General features: G+C 32.9%; 1 long non-coding RNA gene across 1 annotated transcript in view; it reads left to right on the top strand.

Annotated features, from left to right (window-relative positions):
* Nucleotides 1-17,827, top strand: part of LOC111091758 — a 154,892-nt gene that overhangs the window by 114,905 nt on the left and 22,160 nt on the right. Inside the window, exon 3 of the long non-coding RNA XR_005376057.1 lies at nt 17,265-17,323. This is a non-coding gene — a long non-coding RNA (uncharacterized LOC111091758). The remainder of the gene's footprint in view (nt 1-17,264; nt 17,324-17,827) is intronic.

The raw sequence follows: 17,827 nt of genomic DNA, 5'->3' as shown, positions 1-17,827 counted from the left end.
AAATGAGAAAATTTTATTGACATAAAGTATCAATTTTATTGACATTATAAGTATATGCAGAACCAGCAGGAAACCTAAGAATGGCTATCTGAATAGTTTATCTTTATTCCTTCTTTCCTAAATTTATCAGCTAGAGAAATCTGAATTTTAGACACACATACTCAAATGGTCTTAGTCTTTATTCTCTTCTTTTTTGTTCAGAGAAACCTAGTTACACACACCTAGTTAACACAATATCAAATGCCCTTTGTAAGTACTTTACAGAGTTTCAAGGTTTTGCCCTCGATTTTCATAGGCTAGCAAATGCGACAGTGGTCTCTGTCTTGTGAAAAGAAAATCTGTATTATATATCTCATTATTATACGGAGGTTATATTCACATGAATGAACATATGTATCTCTACTTCTTATTCTACTTTTCTGCTCCCACTTAGAGTAACGTCCCATAGAATTTTTTCACACTTGCTCTCTTTCCTCTCATTCTTCTTTCTTGAATTTAGGTAATGTTTAGCATGAAGACTATCACTGAAAAGTTACCAAGTCAAAGGGTGAATGCATTAGCTGTATTTTCTTTTCCATTTTCTTAATTCAGTTAAATAGCACTACCACACCAACCAGTTTCTTCTCCTCGTCCATTAAGTGGATGTCATTAGGAATGTATATTCCCAGATTAACTTCCATTACTGCTCCTCTTCACACATCTACCAGCAAGGAATCAATAAGAGGCTCTAGGACTAAGGGTTCTCCTGGCAAGACACTCATATTTCCCAATATCACTAGGTTTAAAATTTATCAAAATTTTCACCTGTAAGACCACCAGACCTCATCACGTTGTCTTTCATTCCACATTATGTCAATCATAACTGAGTGTCTAAGACACTCAGATCATCTCTCACCTAATGCACTCAAATCCCCATTAAGTTTTTCATTCTTTCTTTATGACCTCACCTTTCTCCTCCTAAATCCTAAATCTTGAAATCTTTGCATTGTGTTTATTGGAACAGGTAACCAATTGTTTGCAAAATTGGTTCTGGGTGTATTCGCCAAAAATATCTTTGCATAGACATCTTTTCTGTAGATTCCCCAGGTTAATTGCTTTAATTCAGTCAATATTTTAATTCCTGGTAAATTTTGCTTACTCTGTAACCTGACTTTCATTTATATATCTGGCTATTTCAATATCTATTTAGCTGTCCTTTCTTCGAATACTCTTGACTCTCCTTGACCTCCTATCTTTCAATAATTTTGTCTTCTATCTAACATTAGTTATTTATTCTCATGGTGGTCATATAGAATTGCAAATAACTTCAACTTCTCCATTATTTCAGTATCAATATCTTTCTGCCCTGATGTACAGAATAATGCAATTACAATGATCCTTACATTTTTCCCTACAAGAACCTAAAATTAATTTATCTTACAACTTTCACTAATTTTTTTAAAGATTTCATTTATTTATTCATGAGAGACAGAGAGAGAGAGAGAGGCAGAGACACAGGCAGAGGGAGAAGCAGGTTCCATGCAGGGAGCCCGAGGTGGGACTCGATCCGAGGTCTCCAGGATCATGTCCTGGACCGAAGGTGGCACTAAACCACTGAGCCACCTGGGCTTCCCCAACTTTCACTAATTTTAATCATCTTCATTTCTACATTTTCATCTTAATCTATCTTAAATTATTTGTTATAATGTTATAATCACTCTTCTTTATATAGTTTCAAATCAAGTGCTGTTTCTTCTAGGATCTTGGAAAAACCCCAATGTTTTTTAAATAGACATTTCTACTTTAATTCTACACTTGCACAGAGGTAAAAAACACAAAAAGATGAACTGGTTTTACCTCAGTTCCATGGCGCTAATCTCCAGAGGGCCTTAAATGCTGCCCAGTAAGCATATTAATGTTTCATAATCTATTTAGTATCTTATTCTAAGTCTTAGGCTTTCTCTTCTCTCCCTAAGTTTGTTAAATACCTCCCACCTTCTTCGTTGTTTTAGGTAATCATTCTTTTCCTTTTACTACTAGCATTCATTTTTTACTGAGGAAAAAAATCCAGTCTTCTATCAGTCATTAACCATATATTCTTCTTTTCTTCCTGTATTTAAAGATAAACCGGGACACCTGGGTGGCTCAGCAGTTGAGCGTCTGCCTTTGTCTCAGGGCTGATCCTGGAGGTAAACCATCTCTCTTCTTAGAGCCATCCTGTCCTCTGGTACATAGAACCCATCCTTTTTGCCTATTTGTATCATTTTGGTAATTCAGTCTTTCAATCTCCCTCTTTCTCTCTCTCAAAAAATTTTTTTTCACATTCAACTGTGTTCTTCCCTTCAAACTTCAGCTAAAGTTATTTATTTTATGTTAACACACACACACACTTTGTTGATAGTAACCTAAATGTTGCTCAACCCAAGGGTCAATTTTTTGTCTTCATTTTCCCTGACCACTGGATTACTTTCTTCTCTTCAAAATTTTCTTCACTTTACTTATATTTTTCACTTTAAAACAATGTGTTTTTTTTATGACCCTGTTCTGTTCTGTGATGTCAATAAATATGTCAAAATAAACTCTTAATTCAAATAAACTACTAAGTTCAAAATATGCCTTTTGGGGAAATCTATTCAATAAGGAAACTGAAAACTGAGGATAGCAGAAGCTGGAAGAAACACAACATTCTTATTCCAACATACTCAGAAATAGCAATATTTAAAAATGATTACTAAATATTAGAGTATTTCCTAATATGCTAATTTATTCTACATCATAAATTAGAAATTTAATTTTAGCATGGTCCAGGGTGTTTAGTAATGAGAGAAATGGGCTTTCATCTCACTTATTTAATGTATACAGGTCCAGTTTTGGAAACATTGGTACCATTTATGTGACATCATGGTATTCATGAGTCCTGGTGGCATATCCATAAACAGTAATGCAAGCACACGGTAGAGAAGTGTTCAATTAAAGCAAGAGAGAGGACCATGGCCCATGAGACATGCCACAGGAACTCTCATACCTAACTCAGTAAGATTTTGTTTTGAAGTGTTTTTTCCATAAGCTGTCCCATAAGACCCAGGAAATTTTGGTAATTGCATTAATATTAATGCTCTCTACCCTTTCCCAGGAAGATAATGAGGAATGGGTGAAGCTAAATTAGAAACAGAAGAAGTTTTAAGACTACAGATAGGAATACTGTTTTCATTGTTCAGAGCAGTCTTCATTCACAATGTCCCCTGAATCATGCATGTAGGCAAATGTGAATAGGCAAACTGCAGTCCAGTTTGTTTAATTGGTGAACATTTACAACCATTATCTGGTAGCATCTGAAAACTGTGCAATGATCTTTAATGATTTCTATTTTGAATAAAGACTTATGTTCACCTATTAGCCTGTTAGGAATATACTTTGTTTAGCTTCAGCAACAGACCAATGAATTTCCATTTCTAAGGAGATTCAAAGACATTATAATGAAATAGATTGTCGTTCTTAAACACAAAAATGAAGGTAGTTTTTAATGTGTATGGAATGCTATAATTATCATAATTATTTTTTTAATGCAGTTCTATCATTGTAACAACTTACTAGCTACCAAGCACACATAGATTTGATTATTTTGTCTTATCTTCATCAAAGATGGTGTATGAGGATCTAGATCATTCAGAATACATTGTAAAATAACAGTTCAGAGAGAGAAAAAAGATTAATTAGTTAAGGCAAGTATTAAGTAAGTAAATTACACTTTCCTTAACCTTCTCTGGGATCAATTTATATTATTAACCAACTGCTTTTTTACTTTTATTGTCTTCTTTTTCTTTTAAAGACATTTTTGGTTTGAAAAAAACTTGTGTTATATATGTTTGCAATATATGCCATCTTTTTCAAATAAGGGACATTCCTTAAATTCTAATAGAAACTAATTTTTATTATGTAGGGAATAACTGTTTTTAGTTATAACAAATATGAATTTTGTTCCTTTTATTAAATGCCTTAATTGAATATATTAAGGAAATTGAAGGAAAAAATATTATTATAGTTAGACTACATAAGACATTTCTCATTCAGACATGATCTTTCAAAAATAAGACCATCAAAAATAATGTAGAAATTTCTTTGAGGGCAGCCCCAGTGGCGCAGCAGTCTAGCGCCGCCTGCAGCCCAAGGTGTGATCCTGGAGACCCGGAATCGAGTCCCACGTCGGGCTCGCTGCATGGAGCCTGCTTCTCCCTCTGCCTGTGTCTCTGCCTCTCTCTCTGTCTGAATTAAAAAAAAAAAAAATTCTTTGAAAAAGCTAATTAATATAAACAGAATTCTAATAGGTTTTATATGCCTCACATTTATGGAATTTTTGAGCTTGCATAAATTTTTCAATATACAAAAATATCTTCAGAACACCTCAGACAATTGTCACTGTCTTTTAGAATAAATAACAATATATAATACATATCTCACTGGGGAATGAAGAATTTAAAAAGTTATAAAAATTAAGAAATGGATATTCCTCAGACAAAATACACTCCTTGATATTTTCTCATGCATATCACAGAAACCTCATAGATATTAAATAATGTTTAGAGTAATCTAGATGAAATCTAGATGCTAACAATTCAAAAACTGGTTAGAAAAAGACTTTTTGCTGATACTTTGAAATTTAATGATAAAAACCTACAATATGCCCAAATAGAATATTCCTTTAATGCACTGGGAAAATTGTAGCATACCATGTTTTAGATCTTGTTAACTCTGATTCATAAAATGTGACATTTCTTATACCATTTGTAAGGCAGTTAATTCATCCATCAAATCTCATGATATTTTCTACACTTGAAAAGCTTTACTATATAGTAATAAAAACTACTTTTGGAGAGAGAAATAATGTAGATGTATAACGTGATAAATATTAGATTATGTTATAAACTGTAAACTAACCCACTGTAGAATGCTGAAATATCAGTTTCCAGATCAACAAGGTGCAAAACAACTACAATAAAATGTAAAATGTTAACTATCAACTGGGCATAGTATTTTTTTATGCAGCTGTAACAAAGCTTTAACAATGAAATCTAACTTTTTCACTGTATATACTTCTCTAAATAGTGTCTTTGCAGAAAATTTTGATATTAGTAATAATAATATCAGGCAACTGATATATAAAAATTTGTAACATTTACTCTTATTAGAGAGAAATAAAAATATACTAAATATCAATTTGTGAAAACATCAAGTGCTACTTTTAAAAGATGATGTTATATCCCAAACAGATCCACAATGTAGGGAAGCACAATGATTTATAACTTTTTGGTACTTTTTATGAAGAAAGCTTACAAAAGATCCTAATGTAACTCATATTTGAGAAAATAATAAATAGTGTGTATAGGAATCCAACAGGTGTGAAAAAAATTACCTGCCAATAATAAAATATAAATATATATTATGACATTATATAATTTTTTGTCTACACATTCAGAATTTGACTATTCCCACCTGAAAACTATTTAAAAATTACTTTTGTCATTCCCTTTTGGAAAGAATGATTATCCTGTAAGCAAAACCATAGTATCATTAGGTTTCATACTATTTTTAAGTGGTTCCAATTTCTCTAGAAAGTGATATATTTAAACATTTTGGTAACCTTTTAATTGTCTTTAAGCTAGAAATATTTTAAGTGGTGATTGTTTTTAAGAATATATATGAATAATATAAGTTTTGCAAAAATGCCCTTTGGTAAACCAAATAAACTGAATTACATTATTATTCAGCTTTAAAAAGAAATGTGCTATGAAGCCATGAAAAAGCATACACCAAACTTAAACGCATATTATTAAATGAAAGAAGCTAATCTGAAAAGACTACTAACTATATGACATTCTGGAAAAGGCAGAGGATAGTAACAAAGTTAATGGTTCCTAGTGGTTGAGGGGATAAGAATAAATAGAGCACAGAGAATTTTTAGAGCAGTGAATTACTGTGTTTGACACCATAATGGTGAACACATTTGTCTGAGCCAGGAGAATGTATAGCTTCTAGAATGAACCCTAATTTAAATAGCGGATTTTTAATGATTATGATATGTTGACATAGATTCATTGATTATAAAAAGGTACCACTCGGGATCCCTGGGTGGCGCAGCGGTTTGGCGCCTGCCTTTGGCCCAGGACGCAATCCTGGAGACCCGGGATCGAATCCCACATCAGGCTCCCGGTGCATGGAGCCTGCTTCTCCCTCTGCCTGTGTCTCTGCCTCTCTCTCTCTCTCTCAGTGACTATCATAAATAAAATAAAAAAAATAAAAATAAAAAAGGACCACTCTGGTGGGGAACGTTGATAACAGAGAGGAGATTATTTATATGTTGGGACAGGAGGTATATGGGAAATTTCTGTACTTCTCCCTTGATTTTGTTGTGAATTTTAAACTTCTCTAAAAAATACTTAATTTTTAAAAATTCCCATAATAATTGATGTGACCCACAGGAGGAATGATTTGTTGAATAAACAATGCAATATACCCATTCAACCATTAAAATCACTATGAAGTATGTGTTGTAGGTCTTCTGGAACTCATATCAACCTCACAGTTTTAGAAATCATCTGCTAGTATTTCCTGGAGGCTTCTTTGATGCACAGCATTTTCTTAAATAATATAGTGAATTGGTTCATTATATTATGAATTGGTTTGTGGAAGAAAGAAATCTGTGCAGCATGCATGAGATAATGTTGCTGGCAACTCAAAAGAAAAAAAAATCAAAGCAAAGGTCTTTCACATTTACTTGTAAAACAGCATGGATGACTTAATCACTAACATTCCAATAGGACCTATCTCAAAAGGAAACAAAAACAAAAACAAAAATGGTAAAAAGGAAAAAGACAATAATTTCCAAGGGACTACCTGCAGTGAGAATGTGTAATACTTAGGAGGGTTTGTATTTGGAAACAATAATGCCTTAGCATTTTGATTAGAAGAGGGAGACATATGAGGAAGTACAAGAAAAGAGAGTAAGGGAGGGGTAGAGTGAGAAAGACAGAAAATTAGGGGACATATGAGCAGAGTCTAAAAAGACACAATGAGGATGTATTTCAAGATGAATTCTACAGATTTGTTCATTCAGTATTTTCTTTCCAAAAATCCCACTACTTTTTGCACTTAAAAAAAAAATCAGTATCAAATTTGTCTTTTTTTTTAAACTGTAATACTATCTTGAGGAAATCCCAATTTCCTGAAATGCATTTTTAATATTTTTTAGAGTACAATAAATTCACAGGTGCACCTTGGATTGAATTGTTAACCTGAACTTGAGGAAATAATCTTCTCCCTCTCTGACTACATTATTGTTATTATTAGACTTCTGGATTAAAGCACTGTCAAGAGTCAGACCTATGCTCTAAAATAATGAGAAACCAGTAAGGTACAATTGTGATATGGGAGAGAATCTGATTTTTGAAACTATGGGAGCTATCATGAAAGTTAAATTTTGATATTTCCAGGAAAGGTAAAACTAAATTGATTAAGTGGAATAAAAACCACCATCAACTTGCAATCTGGAAATTTAATTTAGCCCATAAACATCTGTTGTATTAAGAAAATTGACGTATTTTGGAACATATGAAATTGAAATTATTCTAGGATTTTGCTGTAGTAAATGTGGTTCATTCTGACAAATTAGACTTTACAGTGGAATTTAAATCTAACATACTTTAGAAATACTGGTATTGGGGTCATTTGCCATTAGAAACAAGGAAAATTAATGAGATACCTGGAACACTGTACCAGTGATTAGGAGATGAAATATCTATGTAGGGATGCCCAAGCATTTTGGCCAAGAGAAAGTAATTTGTGGAATACACACCATGACAAGATAGCTAGAAGTCTATGTTGCCATAGAAAACATTTTAATTCTTCTTGGATTCTGATGCATTTAAATTTTATTGGGTATCTTCTAGGAGTGCAGTCCTGAACATGCCTTGATTAGTTTCTGGCCTCCAAACTTGTGAAAGAATAAGTTCCTTTTTTTTTAAAGACCAAATTTGTTGTAACTTGATATGGCAGTACCAGGAAATTAATGTGTTTAAATAGCAAATTTAACAAATAATTCATAAGAAAAATAAAAGAGAGAATGGAAAAAAATCACTAATTATGAAAATTCTCTTTGAGAATTTTCCAGATTAATGAAAGAAATCTGAAAAAAGTATAATTTCATGAGCAGGAAAAGCAAAAATTACTCCATCTCTAAAACCATGACAGAAAAACTAAAAATCACCAAAAAAACAAACAAAATATCCTAAGAGCAATAATCATTACTGTAATTTCATAACACACCTCCAAATAAATTGTAGGTCATAGGAGATCTTTAAAAACTATTTCAAACTGAATTATAAAGAAAATAAGACATCTGACGTGTGGAACAGAGATAAAAAAATTCTTACATGGAAATATCCAGTTTAAAAAAGCTTATATTAGAAAGGAAGACAAATCTAAAATCTGTGGTATAACTGTCCAAATTATCTATTTCACCAATTCTTCTACCCACTTCCCCTTTAATCCTTTGTGTGTTGTCCCTGTTTAAGAATCTGTTCTTTAATTTGTCTCTTTTTTCTGTTTGTTCAATTGTTTCCTAAATTCCACATGTGAGTGAAATCATATGGTATTTATCATTCTCTGTCTCATTTCTTTCACTTAGCATTACACCCACTAGTTCCATCCATGTTATTGCAATGGCAAGATCTCTTTTTTATGGCCAAATAATATTTCATCATATATATAGACATAATGTTGTGTGTGTGTGTGTATATATATATATATATATATATATGTATATATACATATATATCACATCTTTATTCATTCATCTAAGTATGAACACTTGGATTTCTTCCATATTGTGACTATGGTAAATGATGCTACAATAAACCTAAGAGTACATGTATCTTTTCAAATTGGTGTTTCATTTTCTTTAAATACCCAGCAGTGGAATTACTGAATCATATGATATTTCTACTTTTAATTTTTTGAGAAACCCTCATACTGAAATCCACAATGGCTGCATCAGTTTGCATTCCTACCACGGTGCACAAGCGTTACTTTTTCTCCACATCCTTGCTAATACTTATTTTTTGCCTTTTTGATTCTAGTCTTCTGACAGGTGTAAGGTGATATCTCATTCAGGTTTTGATTTGCATTACCTTCATGATTAGTGATGTTGAACATCTTTTCATTCACCTGTTGGCCATCTGTATGTCTTTTTTGGAAAAATGTCTATTTAGGTCCTCTGCCCATTTTTAAATCAGATTATTTGAGTTTTTGATGTTAAATTCTTTATGTATTTAGTATATTAATCCCTTGTAACATACATCACTTAAACATATTTTTCCCAGTTAGTAGGTTGTCTTGTCTTTTTGTTGATGGTTTCCTTTGCTGTGCACAAGTTTGTTTTTTTTTTAATTTTGTGTAGTCCCAATAGTTTATCTTTGCTTTTGTTTTCCTGCCTCAGGAGATATATCTAGAAAAATGTTTATATGACCAATGCTAAAGAAATTACTACTTGTGTTTTCTTCCAAAAATTTTAAGGTTTAGGATCTCACATTTAGGTCTCTAATTCATTTTGAGTTTATGTATGTTGTAAAAAACTGATTCAGCTTCATTCTTTTACATGTAGCTGTCCAGTTATCCCAGCACCATTTGTTGAAGAAACTGTCTTTTCCCAGTTGTACCATTGTATATTCTTCTCTCCTTTCTCATAGATTAATCAGCCATATAAATTTGGGTTTATTTCTGGCTCTCTATTGAGTTCAGTTGATACATGTGATTATTTTTGTGCCAGCACTATATACAACAAACTAATGTTGTTTGATTACAACAGCTTCGTAGTGGATCTTGAAATCTGGGATTGTGACACTGTCAGCTTTCTTCTTCTTCCTGAAGATTGCTTTGTCTACTTGAGATCTTTTGTGGTTCCATACAAATTTTAGGATTATTTGTTCTAGTCCTGTGAAAAATGTTGTTGATATTTTGACAGGGATGGCATTAAATCTGTAGACTGCTTTAGGTAGGGTGGGCATTTTAATAATATTCATTCTGGGCACCCCCGGTGGTTCAGCGGTTTAACACCGCCTTCAGCCCAGGGTGTGATCCTGGAGACACGGGGATGAGTCCCACGTCTGGCTCCCTGCATGGGGTCTGCTTCTCCCTCTGCCTGTGTCTCTGACTTTCTCTCTCTCTCTGCGTCTCGAATGAATGAATGAGTGAATGAATGAATGAATAAATAAATAAATAAATAAATAAATAAATAAATATTTTTAAAAAACAATATTCATTCTTCCAATCTATGAATATGGAAGATCTTTCCATATTTTTTGTTATTGTCTTCAGCTTTTTCCATCAGTAATTTATAAATTTTAGAGTATAGGTGATCTCCTTGGTTAAGTTTATCCCTAGGTATTTTTGGGGTCACAATTATAGGTGAGATTGCTTTTCTTAATTTTTTTTACTCACTCATTATTAGTGTATGGAAGTCGAACAGATTTATGTTTTTAAATATTTATTTAATTTTATTTAAATTCGAGTAATTAAAATATAGCATATTATTAGTTAGAGAGAGAGAGTTCAGTGATTCACCAATTGTATATAACACTAAGTGCTATATACATCATGTGCACTCCTTAATGCCCATCATCAAGTTACCCCATCTCCTCTCACGTCCCTCCCCTCCAGCAACCCTCAATTTGTTTCCTATGATTAAGAGTCCCTTATGGTTTTCTCTTTCTCTAATTTCGTCTTGCTTTATTTTTTCCTCCCTTCATCTAATCTCCTTGTTTTGTTTCTTAAAGTCCACATATAAGTGAAACAAAATGATAATTGTCTTTCTCTGATTGACTCATTTCTCTTAGCATAAAACCCTCTAGTTCCATCCACATCATTGAAAATGGCAGTATATTTTTTGACAGCTGAGTAGTATTCTGCTGTATATATATCTCATCTTCTTTATCCATTCATCTGTTGATGGACATCTGGGCTCTTTCCATAGTTTGGCTATTGTGGACATTGCTGCTATAAACATTGGGGTGCAGGTGCTCCTTCCAATCACTACATTTGTATCTTTGGGGAAAGTTACCTAGTAGTGTATTGCTGGGTCATAGGGTAACTATATTGTTAATTTATCTAGGAACCTCCCTACTATTTTCCCGAGTGGCTGCACCAGCTTGCATTTCTAACAACAGTTGCAAGAGGATTCCCCTTTCTCCACATCTTTGACAATATTTGTTGTTTCCTGACTTGTTAATTTTAGCCATTCTGACTGGTATGAAGTGGTATCTCATATGGTTTTGATTTGTATTTCCCTGATACCAAATGAGCATTTTTTTTGTATCTGTTGACCATTTATATTTCTTCTTTGGAGAAAGGTCCATTCATTTCTCCTGTCCATTTCTTGACTAGATTTTTTGTTCTTTGGATGTTGAGTTTGGTAAGTTCTTTATAGATCTTGGATACTAACCCTTTATCTGATGTGTCATTTGCAAATATCTTCTCCAATTCAGTAGGTTGTCTTTTGATTTTGTTGACTGTTTCCATTGCTGTGTAGAAGCTCTTTGCCTTGATGATGTCCCAATAGCTCATTTTTGCTTTTGTTTCCCTGGCCTTTGGAGGTGTGTCTAGCCAGAAGTTGCTGTGGTTTTGGTCAAAGAGGTTGCTGCCTGAGTTCTCTTCTAGGATTTTGATGGATTCCTATCTCACATTTAAGTCTTTCATCTATTTTGAGTTTATTTTTTGTGTGTAATGTAAGAACATGGTCCAGTTTCATTCTTCTGCATGTGGCTGCCCAATTTTCCCAATACCACATGTTGAAGACAATATCTTCTTTCCATTGGATAATCTTTCCTGCTTTGCTGAAGATTAGTTGACCATAAAGTTGAGGATCCTTTCTTGGGTTCTCTATTCTAGAGGTGAAACAGATTTTGTATATTAATTTTATATCCTGGATCTTACTGAATTTATTTATCAGTTCTAATAGTTTTTTGATGGAGTCTTTAGGGTTTTCCATCTATAGTATTATGTCATTTGCAAATAGTGACAGTTTAATTCTTCCTTACCAATTTAGATGACTTTTATTTCTTTTTCTTATCTAATTGTTGTGGCTAGGACTTCCAGTAATATGGTAAATAAAAGTGATAAGAGTGGGTATCATTGTCTTGTTCCTGATCTTAGCAGAAAAGCTCTCAGGTTTTCACCTTTGAATATGATGTTAGCTTTAAGTTTTTTATATATGGCCTTTAGTATGTTGAAGTATGTTCCCCCTAAGCTTACTTTGGTGGGGGGGTTTATGAGGAATGCATGTTGTTCTTGGTCAAATGCTTTTTCTGTGTCTATAGAGATAATCATATGGTTTTTATCCTATATCTTGTTAATCTATTGTATCACACTGCTTGATTTGCAAATATTGAATCACTTTTGCATCCCTGAAGTAAATCCCATTTGATGCTGTGAATGATTTTTTGAAGTATTGTTGGATTTGGTTTGCTAATATTTTGTTGAGGATTTTTTTTAAGATTTTACTTATTTATTCATGAGAGACAGAGAGAGAGACAGACAGAGAGAGAGAGAGAGAGAGAGAGAGAGAGGCAGAGACACAGACACAGGCAGCGGGAGAAGCAGGCTCCACGCAGGGAGCCTGATGTGGGACTCCATCCCGGGACTCCAGGATCATGCCCTGAGCAAAAGGCAGACATTCAACCACTGAGCCACCCAGGGATCCCTTGTTGAGGATTTTTGCATCTATATTCACCGGAGATACTAACCTGTAGTTCTATTTTTTTGTGATGTATTTATCTGGTTTTGATATTAGGGTAATGCTGGACTTATAAAATGAATTTGGAAGATATTTCTCTTTTTTTATTTTATTTTTGAATAGCTTAAGATTCAGGTACTAACCCTTCTTTAAATGTTTGATAAAATTTACCTGTGAAGCCATCTATTCCTGGACTTTTGTTTGCTGGGAGAGTTTTTATTACTGATTCAACTTCATTGCTGGTAATTGATATATGCACAATTTCTAATTCTTCCTGATTCAATTTGGGAAGCTTACCTATTTCTAAGAATATATGCTTTTATTCTAGGTTGTCTAATTTTTGGCATATGATTGTAATTCCTAGTATTTCTCCTTTATTTCTGATTTTGAGTTCTCTCTTTTTTTCCTTGATGAGTCTAGCTAATGATTTATCAATTTTGTTTATTTTTTTCAAAGAACCAGCTTCTGGTTTCACTTATCTTTCTTATTGTTTTGTTTTCTTAGTCTCTATTTCATTTATTTCTGTTCTAATCTTAATTATTTCCTTCCTTCTACTGACTTTGGGTATTTATTTTTCTTTTTCTAGCTCTGTTATGTATAAGGTTAGACTGTTTATTTGAATTTTTTTTTGTTCTTGAGATGAACCTGTATTGCCATAAACTTCTCTCTTAGAAAAGCTTTTGCTACATCCCAAGATTTTGGACTGTTGTGTTTTTATTTTCACTTGCTTCCATGTATTTTTAAATTTCCTTTTGATTTCTTGGTTGACCCATATGTTGTTGAGTAGCATGTTATTTAGCTTCTATGTATTTGCATCCTTTCCAGATTTTTTCTTATGCTCATCTCTAGTTTTTCTGCTATTGTAGTTGGAAAAAAAGGTGTGATATGACTTCATTTTTAAAAATTTATTGAGACTTTTTTATGGCCTAATATGTGACCTACACAGGATACGTGTTCCATGTGCCCTTGAAAAGAATTGTATCCCACTGTTGACAGCATATTCTGTATATATATTTGGTCCATCTGGCCTAATGTGTCATTCATTCAAAGTCACTGTTTCCTTCTTGATTTTCTGTCTGAAAGATCTATATATTGATGTAAGAGAGGTATTAAAGTGTCCTATTATTATTGTACTATTGTTAGTTTCTTCCTATTACTGTTAGCTGCTTTATGTATTTAGATTTACCCATGTTGGGTGCATAGAATTTACAATTGTTATATCCTCTTATTGGATTACTTCTCCTATCATTATGTAGTGTCCTTCATTCTCTCATTATGGACTTGGTTTTCTGGTCATTTTGTACAATATAACTACTCCAGTTTACTTTATACTTCCATTTGCATGGTACATGTTTTTTTTTTTTTTCTTTCAACCTGCATATATGATTAGATTTTTTAGTATTGTCAAGTATTTTTTATTCTCTGTAGTCAATAGTTATTTTAAATTCAGAGACTTTATAACTCAATTTGCTTTTTGTTTCAAGAAAAAAGTAAAGATATAACCAATTTGTTTGTTTAGGAAATATGTTGTACTCACAAAATAGAGGAAATTTCATTAAAATGTCCAAGAACCTAGGTGATCTTATAGGAGGAGTTTTTAGATGGGCTTTCTCCACTTTAATATGTGATGTTATCTATAATATATTTCCAGTCATACTGTGGATTGGATAAGGACTATTTTTTTTATTTTTGTAAATTTATTTTTATTGGTGTTCAATTTGATTAGGATTCATTTTAACATATATTATCAAGTGATGGTAACATATGAACATTTTCCTCAATATTGATTTGACTCATTTGTATACATTTTATGAAAATTCCCTAATACTTTTAAAACAAGAAGAAATTTCATATCTTAGAATTCACATCAAGATTATAAGGAGGTATAAAGTTAATGACCAGCCAGAAGTCATTCTTCTTATTCCGTGTCCATTCAAATTCCAAGAGTTAATGTTCATTTGCACGATTATTATAAAAGCAATTAAAATACTTTGTAATTAACCTAATAGCAGTATTTGCTTATATTTTATATTTCCATAGTGCAAATAACAAATTTATATGTCCAACTAATTTCCATATGTTTAAAAATGCCTTCCATTGATACTAAAGAACTACCATAACTATAAATAGAACATTATAAAAAGCTACGTACTTTACCTTTTTAAGGGGATTTTTAGAAATTATGACATCAGGGGAAAAACTAACGAAATTGAATACAGAGTACAAGCTTTGAGTATTCTATTAATAATTGGGAACAATTTTAAAGATACTTCTTTTTTTTTAATTTTTATTTATTTATGATAGTCACAGAGAGAGAGAGAGGCAGAGACACAGGCAGAGGGAGAAGCAGGCTCCATGCACCGGGAGCCTGATGTGGGATTCGATCCCGGGTCTCCAGGATCACGCCCTGGGCCAAAGGCAGGCGCCAAACCGCTGCGCCACCCAGGGATCCCTGGGAACAATTTTAAATGTCATTTGTATCCCAGATGTCTAGAGAAATAAGAATCATCAAGACAAACAAATATAAAAAGATAATCAGATTTTATGATTGCCACTACTTCAAAGAGTGGTATTTTTGTCATTTTATAGAAACCAAGTGATTGTAAAAACTAACTTTTCAGTGCTGTTATTTGTGGTGAAGGCAATGAGAAACAGCCTAGTTCTGTGAAATTGCCAATTACTGAGTTGGATAAAATTTAAAGAAAATTTGATTGGGCACAGAGACGTTGTAACAGGATTTGGACAGGCTTACATTGAGAAGCTTATTAGATACCAAAATACAGATCTAGCAGGCATTTTGATAAATAGGTCTGGAATTCGAGGGAAAAGTTCAGGAAAAATGTAATGGAGAATTGTTAATTTATGCATGGTATTTAAAGCATTGAGATTGGATGAAATAGAAAAAAGGGGAGAGCCTGGAATTGTGCTCTAAGGTACTCTAACATTTAAAGGTCATGGATATGTAGAGAATCTAGCAACAGAAATGGAAGGAGTAACCAATGAAGTAGGAAGAATAATGTCCTGGAAACTAGGAAAAACATAAGGCTTCAGGAAGGAAAATGTGGCTAGTTGTATTAAATACTATTCATAGGTGAAATTATATGAGAAGTGAGAAATTATCCATTAGATTGAATGGTTTCCAGGTGATTGTTATCCTTGACAAAATCTCATTCAATCAACTTCTTTGTAAAAATGGCTCATTGGAGTCATTCCAGAAAGAAAAAAAAATGGGAGAAAAATAATTATGGACTTCCTTTTCAAAGATTTTTTATTAAGTACAGAAAAATAGCTTATTTGCAAAAGAGGACTCTGTTATTGATGTGGTTTCATTTATGTTTTTTTATGTTTCAAGGTAGATAAATTATAGCCTAATGATGCTGTAGATAATGAGACAAAATGCTGAAATAATGCCTGTGCAGTTTTCATTATATTTTCTGTATAATAGTTCATAAACCTTAACAATTTTCTTTTTGAGAGAGAGAAAGCAAGTGTGCATGCATGGGTAGGGGAGGAGAGAGAGGGAGAGAGAATCTTAACCAACTCCATGCTCAGTGCAGAAGCCAATAAATGGCTCTATCTCATAACCCTGAGATCATAACCAGAGCTGAAATCGAGAGAAAGACAGTTAACTGACTGAGCCACCCAGGCACTCCTCCATCCATTTTGTGTCTTACAGGTTTTGAGTTTCTTACAGATTTCTTTGTTAGTAATATGGATTATAAATGCCTTTTGTTTCCCACAATGTAGAGCTGTCTTTTTACTTTGTTTAAACTCTTACAGAATTTATTTATTTTAATGTGGTCAAATAAATTAATTTCACTTTGTGCTTGAGTTTTGAGTCTTATTTAAAAAATCACATGCTGCCATGATTTCCTATTTTTTAAAAATAAATGGTTTAGCATTATGCTTTTGTGTCATTTATGTTTTAATCTATTTTAGAATCAGTTTTTCTGATACTCATAATACTCAAAAGGCTGGCTATCCCCTAAGTATTATTTTTTTCTCTATATCATAAATACTTCCCATATTTACATAAATATTATTATTAAATTTAACTTAAAGAAAAATTTTACTCACAGAATGAAGAAAAAATATTTCAATAAAATATTTATTTAAAAGGTATTCTCTGGGACACCTGTGTGGCCCAGTGGTTGACTGTCTGCTTTCCGCTCAGGGAATGATCCTGGCCTGGGATCCAGTCCTGCATCCGGCCCCCTGTAAGGAGCCTGCTTCTCCCACTGTCTGGGTCTCTGCCTCTCTCTCTTTCTGTCTTTCATGAATGAATAAATAATTAAATCTTGAAACATAATAATAAATAAAAAGTATTCTCTTTTCTATAACTACCGATAATGTAAATTAAGAACATGATGTATTGCACTTCATAAAATTAAAGACATATACACACATATAATCTATATACCAAAAATCCATTCCTTTAGGTAATTTTATATGCTAATACTGTTTTTGTGTATTATAACATATATATATATGTTTCATATTTCAGCACTTTGTGAAATGCATAAATAAAGCCATCCAAGGGCAGAGTTTCTCTTCTACATCTGGGTAAGTAAAGAAAATCCTTCCTCACAAATGAGCCCATTTTTTAATAGAAAGCCAAGTGCCTATTTTATATTAAAAATTGACCTCAAAAATTTTTTTAAAAATTAAAACTAAAAAAATGGCCCTTAGTATTCTTATCATGAGATAAATCAACCCATGTAGCTCTTTAAAAAATATATTTTATTTATTCATGAGAGACACAGAGAGAGAGAGAGGCAGAAACACAGGCAGAGGGAGAAGCAGGCTCCCTGCAGAGAGCCTGATGCAGGACTTGATCCCGGGATTCCAGGATCAGGTCCTGGGCGAAAGCGGCGCTAAACTGCTGAGCCACCCAGGGATCCCCCGATGTAGCTCTTTAATGTGGCTTTTCAGTGTTTAATATAATCAGTTCTGGAGAGGGGGTGAAGATTTTTGTGCTTCTAGCAAATAAATTTTCAAATTTTAGATTTTTAAGATGTTTTAGGCATCATTGAGTAGGGTGTGATCATCTTGTTTAATGAGTTCCAG

This window comes from Canis lupus, chromosome 22, assembly GCF_011100685.1.
Source record: "Canis lupus familiaris isolate Mischka breed German Shepherd chromosome 22, alternate assembly UU_Cfam_GSD_1.0, whole genome shotgun sequence".
In the NCBI taxonomy this organism is placed as follows: domain Eukaryota; kingdom Metazoa; phylum Chordata; class Mammalia; order Carnivora; family Canidae; genus Canis; species Canis lupus.
The sequence above is the reverse complement of the archived record's forward strand: the minus strand, read 5'-3'. Positions and strand labels throughout refer to the sequence as shown.